The sequence below is a fragment of the Mus caroli genome, unplaced genomic scaffold (genome assembly GCF_978045245.1).
Source record: "Mus caroli unplaced genomic scaffold, Mus_caroli_1 scaffold_19, whole genome shotgun sequence".
NCBI classification, from domain to species: Eukaryota; Metazoa; Chordata; class Mammalia; order Rodentia; family Muridae; genus Mus; species Mus caroli.
The window spans coordinates 5520658-5533131 of NW_028227274.1; positions in this window are offsets into that span (position 1 = coordinate 5520658).

A 12474-nucleotide genomic window follows, 5' to 3' on the forward strand; every position below is an offset into this window, starting at 1 on the left:
ATATTTTATAATTCTCAAAGACAAGATATTATAAAACTTTAAAAACTATACCTTCTTTAAAAACAAAGAATGGGGGAGGAAAATTATTTCCCCGTGCACATTATTTGGATCACATTTTGTTTTTGGAAAAACTGGATATAATAGTGTCTAGGGCAGATAAAAAGGATCCACTTATTGGCACATGCCATGATCCTGTTCAGATACTTAATATGGGGGGAAGAGGGAATGTTTCTGTTTCTTCCACAGAATGCTACAAGAGCATGCTAGCTTCCAATGTGACAGGCTGACCTGTGACCTGTGAGTGCCCTGACAGTGGTGACCAGAAAGCTGTGTTGAGTGCACAAAAGAGGAGAAATCAGAAAGCAGCCACTTACAAACAGATGAAGAAACTTCCTATCTCCACCATGGGCTGCATCAAGGAGTACCAACCTGTTGTCAACTTAAAATAAAAACAACTAAAAAGCTGACTCGGGAGGCAAAAAGACTGGTACAGAGAATGTACAAGATGCTTTCGTCAGAGACACTGTTTTTTGCCATTCAGGCCAGCTCCTTTTAGCTATGAAAGTTTGTGTACCTTACCTATATGCTTATTGTTAGATAATTTTAAGAGTTAAGATCGCCAATCTTGGCAAGTCTTTTTATATTCATTGTAATTCTTGTCAATTAACTAATTGTGTAGATCCTAATTTAGATAAGGAATCTACTGTTATGTTTTTATAAGAGACCTGCTTATGTTTTACTGCCTATTAGAGTTAGAAAATGATCCTTGGTTTAATCTGAGAATACAAACTTTGAAAATGTATCTACCATGGCTTTAGATCAGCAGCTACATACTGCCCATTTTGTTAATGATAAGGATAGGAATATTTCCATAGCTTTGTCAGAGCAACATATTATATAGATAAAAATTTAGAGACAAAGGATGTCTTAGAAGTAGTAGTCTTAGTAAGAGGACAGGATATAACATACATTAAGGCTAGAAAGGTGAAAATTTCAGACATAGCCAAGCCTTGACCGGTGTTCCACTGTCCTAGAAAGTCCTTGAACAGACCAAGGGCTTGGAATTCAGGAAGAACTTTGCCTTTCCAGTGACATTCAGAATTGCCTCTGGCATTACACTATCACTTTGAATAAAAGCTAGGTCACTGCCTTACACAGGAATTTACCATCATCTAAGAAGAAGGAAGTTTAAGACCTAAAGAGGAACCAGAGTAGATACTTAAGCTATAGATAGCTGAGTTACACCTATACACACACGTATTTACAATGGCCTAGGGGAAAGGTGGACTACCAAAACTGGTTTTCAACCTCCCCCTAGCTTTCGACCTTGTTGCCCTTCCTTTTGGGGCCCCTATTGATTTCCTTCTGTCCTTGGGCATTTCAGAAATTGACCCGATTTGTTAAATCTCAAATTGATTCATCTCTTTCAAGCGCATTTGTTTCCGTTCATTACCATGAGCTGGACGTTGGCGATAACAAGCAGGTTACTAGAGAAGAGTCAGATGTGGATACTGCTTCATCACCCTCTTCTCTGGGAGAGAGACTCAATTTCCATAAAATGCTTAAGTAAGATCATTCCCCTCCCCCTAAATTCGGCCATCAGTCTCATACCACAAATCAGTTATAGATTGCCGTAGTCTGTGCTTCCAACATGGTAATATACATTCTCGCCACATTGGAAACTAAATAGTCATCCCAGGCTAGACACATCAAAAAATTGGAACTTTAAGCCGTCGCTCGTGAGAGTTGTAAGACTAAGTACTGCACAGAGATTAGTCTGGAAGCTGTTAGACAGTCTCTGAGAGGCATGTCTGATACAAAAATATTGAAATAATCCCATGCATACTATCAGATCACCACGGACTAAGGCTGATCTTCAATAACAACATAAATAATAGCCAGCATTCATGTGGAAACTGAACAACACTCTTCTCAATGATACCTTGGTCAAGGAAGAAATAAAGAAAGGAATTAAACACTTTTTAGAGTTTAATGAAAATGAAGCCACAACATACCCAAACTTATGGGATACAATGAAAGCAGTTCTAAGAGGAAAACTCATAGCTTTGAATGCCTCCAAAAGAATCGGGAGAGAGAATACACGAGCAGTTTGACAACATACCTAAAAACCCTAGAACAAGCTTTTTACCCAAAAGCAAATTTACCCCAAAGGATTAGATGGCAGGAAATAATCAAACTCAAGGCTGAAATTAGCCAAGTAGAAACAAAATTAACTATATAAAGAATAAACCAAACCAGGAGCTGGTTCTTTCAGAAAATCAACAAGAGAGACAAACCCTTAGCCAGACTAACTAGAGAGAACATGGACAGTATACCAATTAACAAAATCAGAAATGAAAAGGGAGACATAACAACAGAATCTGAGGAAATCCAAAAAATCATTAGGTCCTACCACAAAAGCCTATACTCAAAACAACTGGAAAACCTGGCTGAAGTGGTCAGTTTTCTAGACAGATATTAGGAACCAAAGTTAAATCAGGATCAGATTAATGATCTAAACAGTTCCATAGCCCCTAAAGAAGTAGAAGCAGTCATTAATAATCTCTCAACTAAAAAAAGCCCAGGACCAGATGGGTTTAGTGCAGAGTTCTATCAGACCTTCAAAGAAGACCTAATTCTAATTCTCCTCAAACTATTCCCCAAAATAGAAACAGAAGGTACTCTACCCAATTCGATCTATGAACCACAATTACTCTGATACCTAAACCATACAAAGTCCCAACTAAGAAAGAAAACTTCAGACCGATTTCCCTTGTGAATATCGATGCAAAAATACTCAATAAAATTCTCACAAACCAAATCCAAGAGCACATCAAAACAATCATCCATCATGATCCAGGGATGTAGGGATGGTTCAATATACAGAAATCCATCAACGTTATCTACTGTATAAACAAAATCAAAGACAAAAACCACATGACCATTTCATTAGATGCTGAGAAAATATTTGCCAAAATCCAACACCGGTTCATGATAAAATCTTGGAAAGATCAGGAATTCAAGGCCCATATCTAAACATAATAAGAGCAATATACGGCAAACTGGTAGCCAACATCAAAGTAAATGGAGAGAATCTAGAAGCAATCCCATGAAAATCAGGACTAGATAAGGCTGCCCACTTTCTCCCTACCTATTCAATATAGTACTTAAAGTCCTAGCCAGTGCAATTAGACAACAAAAGGAGATCAAAGGGATCTAAATTGGAAAGGAAGAACTCAAAATATCACTATTTGCAGATGATATGATAGTACATTTAAGTCAGCCTAAAAATTCCACCAGAGAACACCTAAACCTGATAAACAACTTCAGTGAAGCAGCTGGATATAAAATTAACTCAAAAAAATCAGTGGCCTTTCTCTACACAAAGGATAAACAGGTTGAGGAAAAAAATATGGAAATAACACCCTACAAAATAGTAAAAAATAATATAAAGTACCTTGGTGCAACTCTAACTAAGGAAGTGAAGGATCTGTAAGATAAGAACTTCGATTCTCTGAAGAAAGAAATCGAAGAAGATCTAAGAAGATGGAAAGATCTCCAATGCTCATGGATTGGCAGGATTAATATAGTAAAAATGGCTTTCTTGCTGAAAGCAGTCTACAGATTCTATGCAGTCTCGATCAAAATTCCAACCCAATTCTTCAGAGTTAGAAAGGGCAATTTGCATATTCATCTGGAATAACAAAAAAGCTAAGATAACTAAAACTATTCTCAACAATAAATGAACCACTGGTGGAATCACCATCCTTGATCTCAAGCTGTACTACAGAGCAATTGTGATAAAAACTGCATGGTATTGGTACAGTGGCAGACAGATTAATGGAATAGAATTGAAGACCCAGAAAAGAACCCACACATCTATGGTCACTTGATTTTTGACAAAGAAGCTAAAATCATCCAGTGGAAAGAAACCAGCATTTTCAACAAATGGTGCTGGCTCAACTGGCAGTTAGCATGTAGAAGAATGTGAATTGATCCCTTCTTATCTCCTTGTACAAAGCACAAATCTAAGTGGATCAAGTAACTCCACATAAAACCAGAGACACTGAAACTAATAGAGGAGAAAGTGGTGAAGAGCCTCGAAGATATGGGCACAGGGGAAAAAGTCCTGAACAGAACAGCAATGGCTTGCACTGTAAGATTGAGAATCGACAAATGGGACCTCATAAAATTGCCAAGCTTCTGTAAGGCAAAGGACACTGTTAATGAGACAAAACGGCAACCATCCAATTGGGAAAATGTATTTACCAGTCCTAAATCTGATAGGTGCTAATATCCAACATACATAAATATATATATATATATATATATATATAAACTCAAGAAGTTGGACTCCAGAAAACCTAATAACCCTATTTAAAATGGGGTACAGAGCTAAACAAATAATTCTCAACTGAGGAATACCAAATGGCTGAGAAGCACCTAAAAAAATGTTCAACATCCTTAGTCATCAGGGAAATGCAAATCAAAACAACCCTATTCCACCTCACACCAGTCAGAATGGCTAAGATCAAAAACTTGGGTGAGAGCAAATACTGGTAAGGATGTGGAGAAAGAGGAACACTCCTCTATTGCTGGTGGGACTGCAAGCTGGTATAACTACTCTGGAAATCAGATCGGTGGTTTCTCAGAAAATTGGACATAGTTTTACCATAAGATCCAGTAATACCACTCCTAGGCATATAACCAGAAGATGTTACAACTTGTAATAAGGATACATGCCCCACTGTGTTCATAGAAGCCTATTTACAATAGCCAGAAGCTGGAAAGAACCCAGATGTCCCTCAACAGAGGAATGGATACAGAAAATGTGCTACATTTACACAATGGAGTACTATTCAGCTATCAAAAACAATGAATTTATGAAATTCTTAGGAAAATGGATGTATCTTTAGGATATCATCCTTGTGAGGTAACCCAGTCACAAAAGAAGTAACTTGATATGCACTCACTGATAAGTGGATATTAGCCCAGAAGCTCAGAATACCTAAGATACAATTTGCAAAGCACATGAAACTCAAGATGAAGGAAGACCAATGAGTGGCCACTTCGATCCTTCTTAGAAAGGGGAACTAAGTACCATGGAAGGAGTTACAAAGACAAAGTTCAGACCAGAGACTGAAGGTACGACCATCCAGAATCTGCCCTATGTGGGGATCCATCCCATAAACAACCACCAAACCCAGACACTATTGCTGATGCCAACAAGGGTTTGCTGACAGGAGACTGATATAGCTGTCTCCTGAGAGGCTCTGCCAGTTGCTGGCAAATACAGAAGTGGATGCTCACAGTCATCTATAAGATGGAACACAGGTCCCCCAATGAAGGAGCTAGAGAAAGTACCCAAGGAGCAGAAGGTGTTTGCAGACCACTAGGAGGAAAAACAAATGAACTAACCAATAACCCTAGAGCTCCCTGGAACTAAACCACCAATCAAAAAAGAGAGAGAAGGGGGGGGGAGAGAGAGAGAGAGAGAGAGAGAGAGAGAGAGAGAGAGAGAGAGAGAGAGAGACTGACTCATAGCTCTAGCTGCATATGTAGCTGAGGATGGCCTAGTTGGTCATCAATGGGAGGAGAGGCCCTTGGTCCTGTGAAAGTTCTATGCCCCATTATAGGGGAATTGAATGCCTGGGCCAGGAAACAGTAGTGGGTGTGCTAGGAAGCAGAGAGAGGGGAGAGAGGATAGGGGATTTTCAGAGGGGGAACTAGGAAAGGGGATAACATTTGAAATGCAAATAAAGAAAATATCTATTTAAAAAAAAAGAATGAAACTCCAATTAAATAGAACTACTCTGAGGTTGTTTTTTTTTTTTTTTTTTTTCCTTTAATTGTTCTAAAGGAATTTCAGTATGAAACCAGGAGCTAACAAGGCAGTCTTTGGTCTAAGAATCTACTCCCTTGCAAAGCATGATTTTCCCCTCCTGTGGCTGCAGCTCATTTGATAGAGTGCTTTCATAGTGTTCCTGAAATCCTGGATTCTATTCCCAGGTCTATATAAACCATGTGAAGTGAATGTGTGCAATTCTAGCATTCAGGAGTGGGGAGACAGAAGTTCAAATTCATCCTCACCTATATAGCAATCCCTAAACCAGTCATGTGTAAGAGATGCTTTAGCTAAAAGGAAGTGGGGGTAGGGGTCTCTGTATTTGCATAGTGCTTGCTATATAATCTGGAAGACTAGAGTGCTATCCCCAGTAGCCAAGCAAAAAATTAAGTTGCAGAGAGTATACCTGTAGTCCTACCACTGGAGAGGCTGAGATAGGAGGTTATTTATACTTAGCAGGCATCTCAGTCTAGTAGAACTGGTAATTCTATGTTGATTCCCTGTCTTAGAAATAAGATGGAGAGCAACTGAGGACAACACCTGAACCTCTGGGCTCCTGGACATAAAAGCACATAAAAGCATGCTTATGCACACACATGCTAATAACACACACACAAAGAGGAATTAAAAATATAAATTAATATGTGTTCTTTGTTACTTGGAGTACACATTCTGCTCCAAATGAAAGGAATTTTGAGGCTCATCCTGCCTGCAAGACCATCACAAAATGCCAATTACCATTGGTGCCCACTGGTTTTGACATTAGTACCATGTGCCAACAGTCATTCTCTCATCATACACTGTGGGGAGCTGCGCTTATCTAAAGCTACCAGCTGTTGCTTTAATGGCTGGGAATTTGCCCTTTATAAACAACCTTTCTTTTCTAATCTGGTCCATTAGAGAGAGAGGTGCTGTGAAGGCCTGTGTTCTAAAATAGCCAGTTTTTTCTGAGAGTCCAGATGGTTTTCAATCTAGCTGCCAGCAACAGTATAGCATTGACTAAAAATAGCTTGGGTGCAGAAGGTGCCCTGGTACCTACCGCAGTCTCAAGGGTTTGAGGTTAATTTGAAACTTAGAAATGGTCTTTCCCTGATCTAATTCAGACATTTGTGAGTGCATGTAGAATGTTATGGTAAATCTCCAACCCCAATAAGCTCTTATAAGGAAAACACAACTCAGTTAATAAGAATATAAGCTGTGCACCTAGATTAGGCAGATATAGCATTACACTTCTCTACTACCCATCTATGGAATTCCTTGTTATTTATGGTTCCTCAAAGCCACATGTTTTTGTTAAACTTTCTTGTACCACCTCTTCTTCTGTCTTCTCCCCTCCTTCTCTTTCCCTCTCTAAAACTCCAGCTCCACCTTTTTCCTTCCACTGCCCAATTACAGGCTCTAGATTTTATTTTACTAGGTAAAATGTGGAGAAGGTTCATATGAAGTCACCTGAGTATGTGATCCATTCTGTCTGAGGCAGCACCTCTTGGGGAAGCAGAATTAGCATCAACACACAAACTGCACCAGGGCAATTCACAACAGGATAACACTTATCTGCCTAAGATGCACAGAGAGGAACTGGTCAAGATTGAATCAATGATCAGATAATCTGTGGATTTTCATTGTCTATTTGCAAGTGGTCTCGGGTTCTATAGTGTTCCTTAGTCAGTGTTCATTTGCAGTCAAGAAGGATAATTTAATGAATAAACAATTAACAAGGATCATGCCCAGTGCTCTGGCAGATGTTTCTAGCATTAAAGAATTCTAACAGAAATTATCTGATGCCCAATGATAGATTTCTTGTAGAAATGAAGTTGAAAATTCAAGCTCATGGTAACACATTTTAAAGTCACTGCTCAATTGAAACAGTCAAATAAGCCTTTGAACAATTTCTGAAATTTCAAGTGTTGAAAACTACTTTCCACAATTGAGAGCTGTTCCCTAGTTCTCTGTGGACACTTGTCAACAGCACCTACATCTACCAGGACCTTTACTTGCTCTATGCTGGGATGGAGGAAAAGACCTCTGTCCTGCAAAAGAAAGAAGCAGAAACACCACACAAAATCTCTCTTGTGGGTTTGGTGTCATACACTGTGTGACTTTTCCCATGGCAATGTAAACAAGCATCTGTCCACTGCAAACAGGGTGGTGAGTACTGAGCACAGATTATATCCACTCCAGTGAAGCTTGGTAAATGAGCAGGTTTAGTGGGGTTACTTGTGGAGTAGGGATTCTACCCCAGTGATACTTGGTGAATGAGCAGGTTTGCTGGATAACTTATAGAGCAGGGATGACTCAAAGGCAGCCACATCACTGAGATGCATGGTGACAGCTCATGGAAGCTGTATCACTGGGGCTCTGTTTATAGGAAGACCAGCAGCCAGTCCCCTCTCTCCTGAGCAACTATTTAATGTTTTTAATAATGTTGGGAATTCACAAAAAAAAAGCCATCAGAGTCAAATAACATAAACCCTTGAGGGTTTCCAGAGATGTAACTATCAACCAAATAGTATGCAAAAGCTTGACCAAACATAAGTAGCAAATTTGCTTCTTAATCTTCAAGCAGGTCCCCCAACTACTAGAGGGGGCTTACCCTTGACTCTGTTGGCCTGCCTATGGATCCTGTTCTTTTAACTGAGCTGCCTTGCCTGGCCTCAATGGGAGGAGGATATACCTATCCTGCAGTGACTTGATGTGCCAGGGTGCACTTTTATCGGGAGGTGGTACCTTCCCCTTCTCAGAGGTCAAGGGAGTTGGGGGAAGGAGCATGTGAGAAGGGGACTGAGGGAGAGCTGCTCTTGGGATGTAAAGTGAATAAATCAACAAACAAACAAACAAACAAATTTAACCTTGAGGAAAGGCCTCATGACTCTTGCAGTTTTCTGAGCTTCTAGAGGCCAGTAAGTTTCCTGAGTTTTTGGAGTCTCTTTCCTTAGTTCTGGAGGGAATGCTTCAACTGAAAAGCTACAACAGTGGAGAAGCAGAGAGTGGAAGGTTTGCTGTGAAGCTCTGGGAATCCACCTGTTGTGACGGAAAGTGTTTATTCTCTGGGGACTAAATATTTGCCATTCACAGAAACTTTTCAAAGTTTGACAATAAAGACAAGGAAAAGCCACATCTTCCACAATGTTCTATAAAGTCCTCTATATTTTGACTTTTGTGATATTTCTGGCCATCTTGTGTTGCCTTCTGCTTGTGCCTGTAAATCCCTGGCCTCAAAGTTACTGATATCCTCAAGTGCCCTGGGCCAGTACACAGGCTCTGTCATAGGTCTTAATGCTTAAAGTATACCCTTCCCTCAAATATTCATGTGGTCACCCATTCTGATATCTTGGGTTCTTGGCCATATTTCACTTTCTCAGTCATGATCCACCAAGTCTTCAGTTTCATTTTATACGATCAATCATTAAGTATTTTTGGATTTTAACCAATACCCAGCAATGTGATCTTTGTCAGGATTTTAATTAACTAACACCACATTTTAAAACAACAAAACTAGATGACACTATAAAGTTCAATAAATACTGATCTGAGCACAGTAACCAGAAGCATATCTAAGTAACCCAAAGGTTGACAAAGGCTCTGATAAAAGCCATATGAAGCCAATGAATATGGGAGACAAGTAAACATGCATTAATTTACCAAACTTAATTGGGATAAGCTAATGGAAAATTAATTTTGTTTATAGTTGATACTGGTACTGATAATGGCTTAGAATGTAAAAAAAAAAATAGTTCAGGGCTCTTTCTTATAAAATGATCAATGGAATTTATAGATATTTAGATGCTTTGTGAGAAGGCAGAAGATAAAACTTGATGGTGGGTAACAGTTAAGAATCTAGGGATTTAAAAGAGATATGATTTGTTGTTTTATAAAAATGAGAAAATTTCCAAGGACATATTTTGGTAGAGCCAGGTATAGTAAGGTGGAAGGGGGTTCCTTTGCAGGCTCATACTGAGGCATTCCTCACCATGAGGTACCAGCAATATGTCTGCTTTGTATGGAATAGAGTTTATTTAGGGTGTGGGAAGTGGAGTTGGGATGGAAGGAGAGAGAGAGAGGTGGGGGGAGAGGGAGAGAGGGAGAAGGAGGAGAAAGAAGAAGAAGAAGAAGAAGAAGAAGAAGAAGAAGAAGAAGAAGAAGAAGAAGGAGGAGGAGGAGGAGGAGGAGGAGGAGGAGGAGGAGGAGGAGGAGGAGGAGGTGGGGGGAAGAGGAGACAGAAAAGGGAGAGGAGAGGAGAGGAGAGGAGAGGAGAGGAGAGGAGAGGAGAGGAGAGGAGAGGAGAGGAGAGGGGAGGGGAGGGGAGGGGAGAGGAGGGGAGGGGAGGGGAGGGGAGGGGAGGGGAGGGGAGGGGAGGGGAGGGGAGGGGAGGGGAGGGGAGGGGAGGGGAGGGGAGGGGAGGGGAGGGGAGGGGAGGGGAGGGGAGGAAGCTGGCCAGTAGAAAGTGTGTGTAGGATCCCCCAGCCTGAAGCGGACTAGTAATGACCAGGCCTCCACTGAGGTGGGGTCACCTGCAGTGCAGCTTTCTGACTTGGCTGGCTTCTTCTGACTGGCTCCTCTTTGAAGTGACAATTGCCCTGATCCACTGCTACCTGCTGAGAGGCTGAACCTGTCTTCCAGAGATGTTCCTGAGATAGCTGACTACCTGTGGAACTGGCAGACTAGTGCTAACAACTTGGCAACAATACATCAAGAAGCCTGGCTACCGAGTTCTGATGGAATGGTTCCAGGCACCAAGAGTGTACTGGCGGGGTGGGGGTGGGGTGGGGTGGTGGGGTGGGGTGGATTGTGAGTAAAATCACAGGCCTTGATCAGGATATTTTTTCTTGGCTCCATTATCTTTCTTGCAGTCTAAGTCTCTTTCAGGCCCAGCCTGCCTCCCAGGTGTACCCGGTCCTTATAAGTCACAGGCCAGCTTGCAACAGATTGGTGCCTGAACATGGACCTGAGGAACGGCAGGAGAATCTGAGGTAACCCTGCTTAGTGTGGAGCTCCACGGAAAGGAAAGAATCAGAGGATCATATCCGGCACAGCCACCTCTTTGCTAGTGCAGGAGCAGTTAGAGGCAGGACATTTAGTATAATCTCAGTCTCCTTGGAATACTCCTATTTTTGTTGTTAAGAAAAAATCTAGTAAGTGGAGATTGTTACAAGATCTAAGAAAGGTTAATGCAACCATGAAATCTATGGGAACTTTACAACCTGGACTTCCATCCCTGGTAGCCATCCCTAAAGCATATTATAAAATTGTGGTAGATCTGAAGGATGGTTTCTTTACTATTCCTTTACATCCTGGGGATTGTGAAAGATTTGCTTTTAGTGTTCCTTCTATAAATTTTAAAGAACTTATGAAGAGATATCAACGGACAATTCTCCCACAGGGCATGGCTAATATTCCTACCTTATGTCAAAAGTTTGTGGCACAAGCCATTCAGTCTGTGAGACAACAATGGCCTATGATTTACATCATACATTACACAAATGATGTTTTGGTGCTGGGAAAAGACCCCCAGGATTTGCTTTTGTGTTATAGAGACTTACAAAAGGCCTTAGCTGATAAAGGACTACAGATAGCCCCTGAGAAGATACAAACTCAGGATCCTTATAATTATTTGGGTTTTAGACTTACAAATCAAGCTGTTTTCCCCCAGAAGATAATTATTCATAGGGACAACTTAAAAACTTTAAATGATTTTCAAAAATTGTTAGGTGATATTAATTGGCTTCACCCCTATTTAAAGCTTACTACACGGGAATTGAAACCTTTATTTGATATTCTTAAAGGGAGTTCTGGTCCTACCTCCCCTAGATCTTTAACCTCAGAAGGATTGCTGGCCTTACAACTTGTGGAAAGAGCTATTGAAGAACAATTTGTCATTTATAAAGATTACTCTTTGCCTTTACATTTGTTAATTTTTAATATGATCCATATGCCTACAGGATTGTTGTGGCAAAAGGCTCCTCTAATGTGGATACATTTGAGGATTTCTCCTAAATGTAATATCCTGCCATATTATGAAGCAGTAGCTCAGATGATCATACTGGAAGGAAACAGGCACTAAGTTGTTTTGGCAAAGAGCCAGATATCATTGTTCAGCCTTACAGTGCAGAACAGGATACTTGGCTGAAGCAGAACAGTATGGATTGGTTGCTTGCTCAAATAGGATTTATAAGAACTATAAATAATCATTATCCTCAAGATAGGTTGATAAAATTTTTAAATGTACATGAGGTGATATTTCCTAAAATTACTTCCTTACAGCCTTTATATAATGCTCTATTGATTCTTACTGATGGCTCCTCTAAAGGGCGAGCTGGATATCTATGAATAATCAACAAATAGTCATAGACTCCTGGCCTCTCAGTTCAGTTAGCAGAATTGATAGCAGTACTGAATGTCTTTAAGTCTGTAAGTGATGCTTTTAATATTTTTACTGATAATTTATATTTTGCAAAATCAATTCCCTTATTGGAGACTTGTGGTTCTTTTAACTTTAATACACCAGCAGGCTCTCCGTTTTCACAATTGCAAAACATCATTCTTGCCTGAAAACATCCGTTTTATATTGGTCATATACGAGCTCCTTCTGGTCTTCCTGGACCTTTAGCTGCAGGCAATGACTACATCGA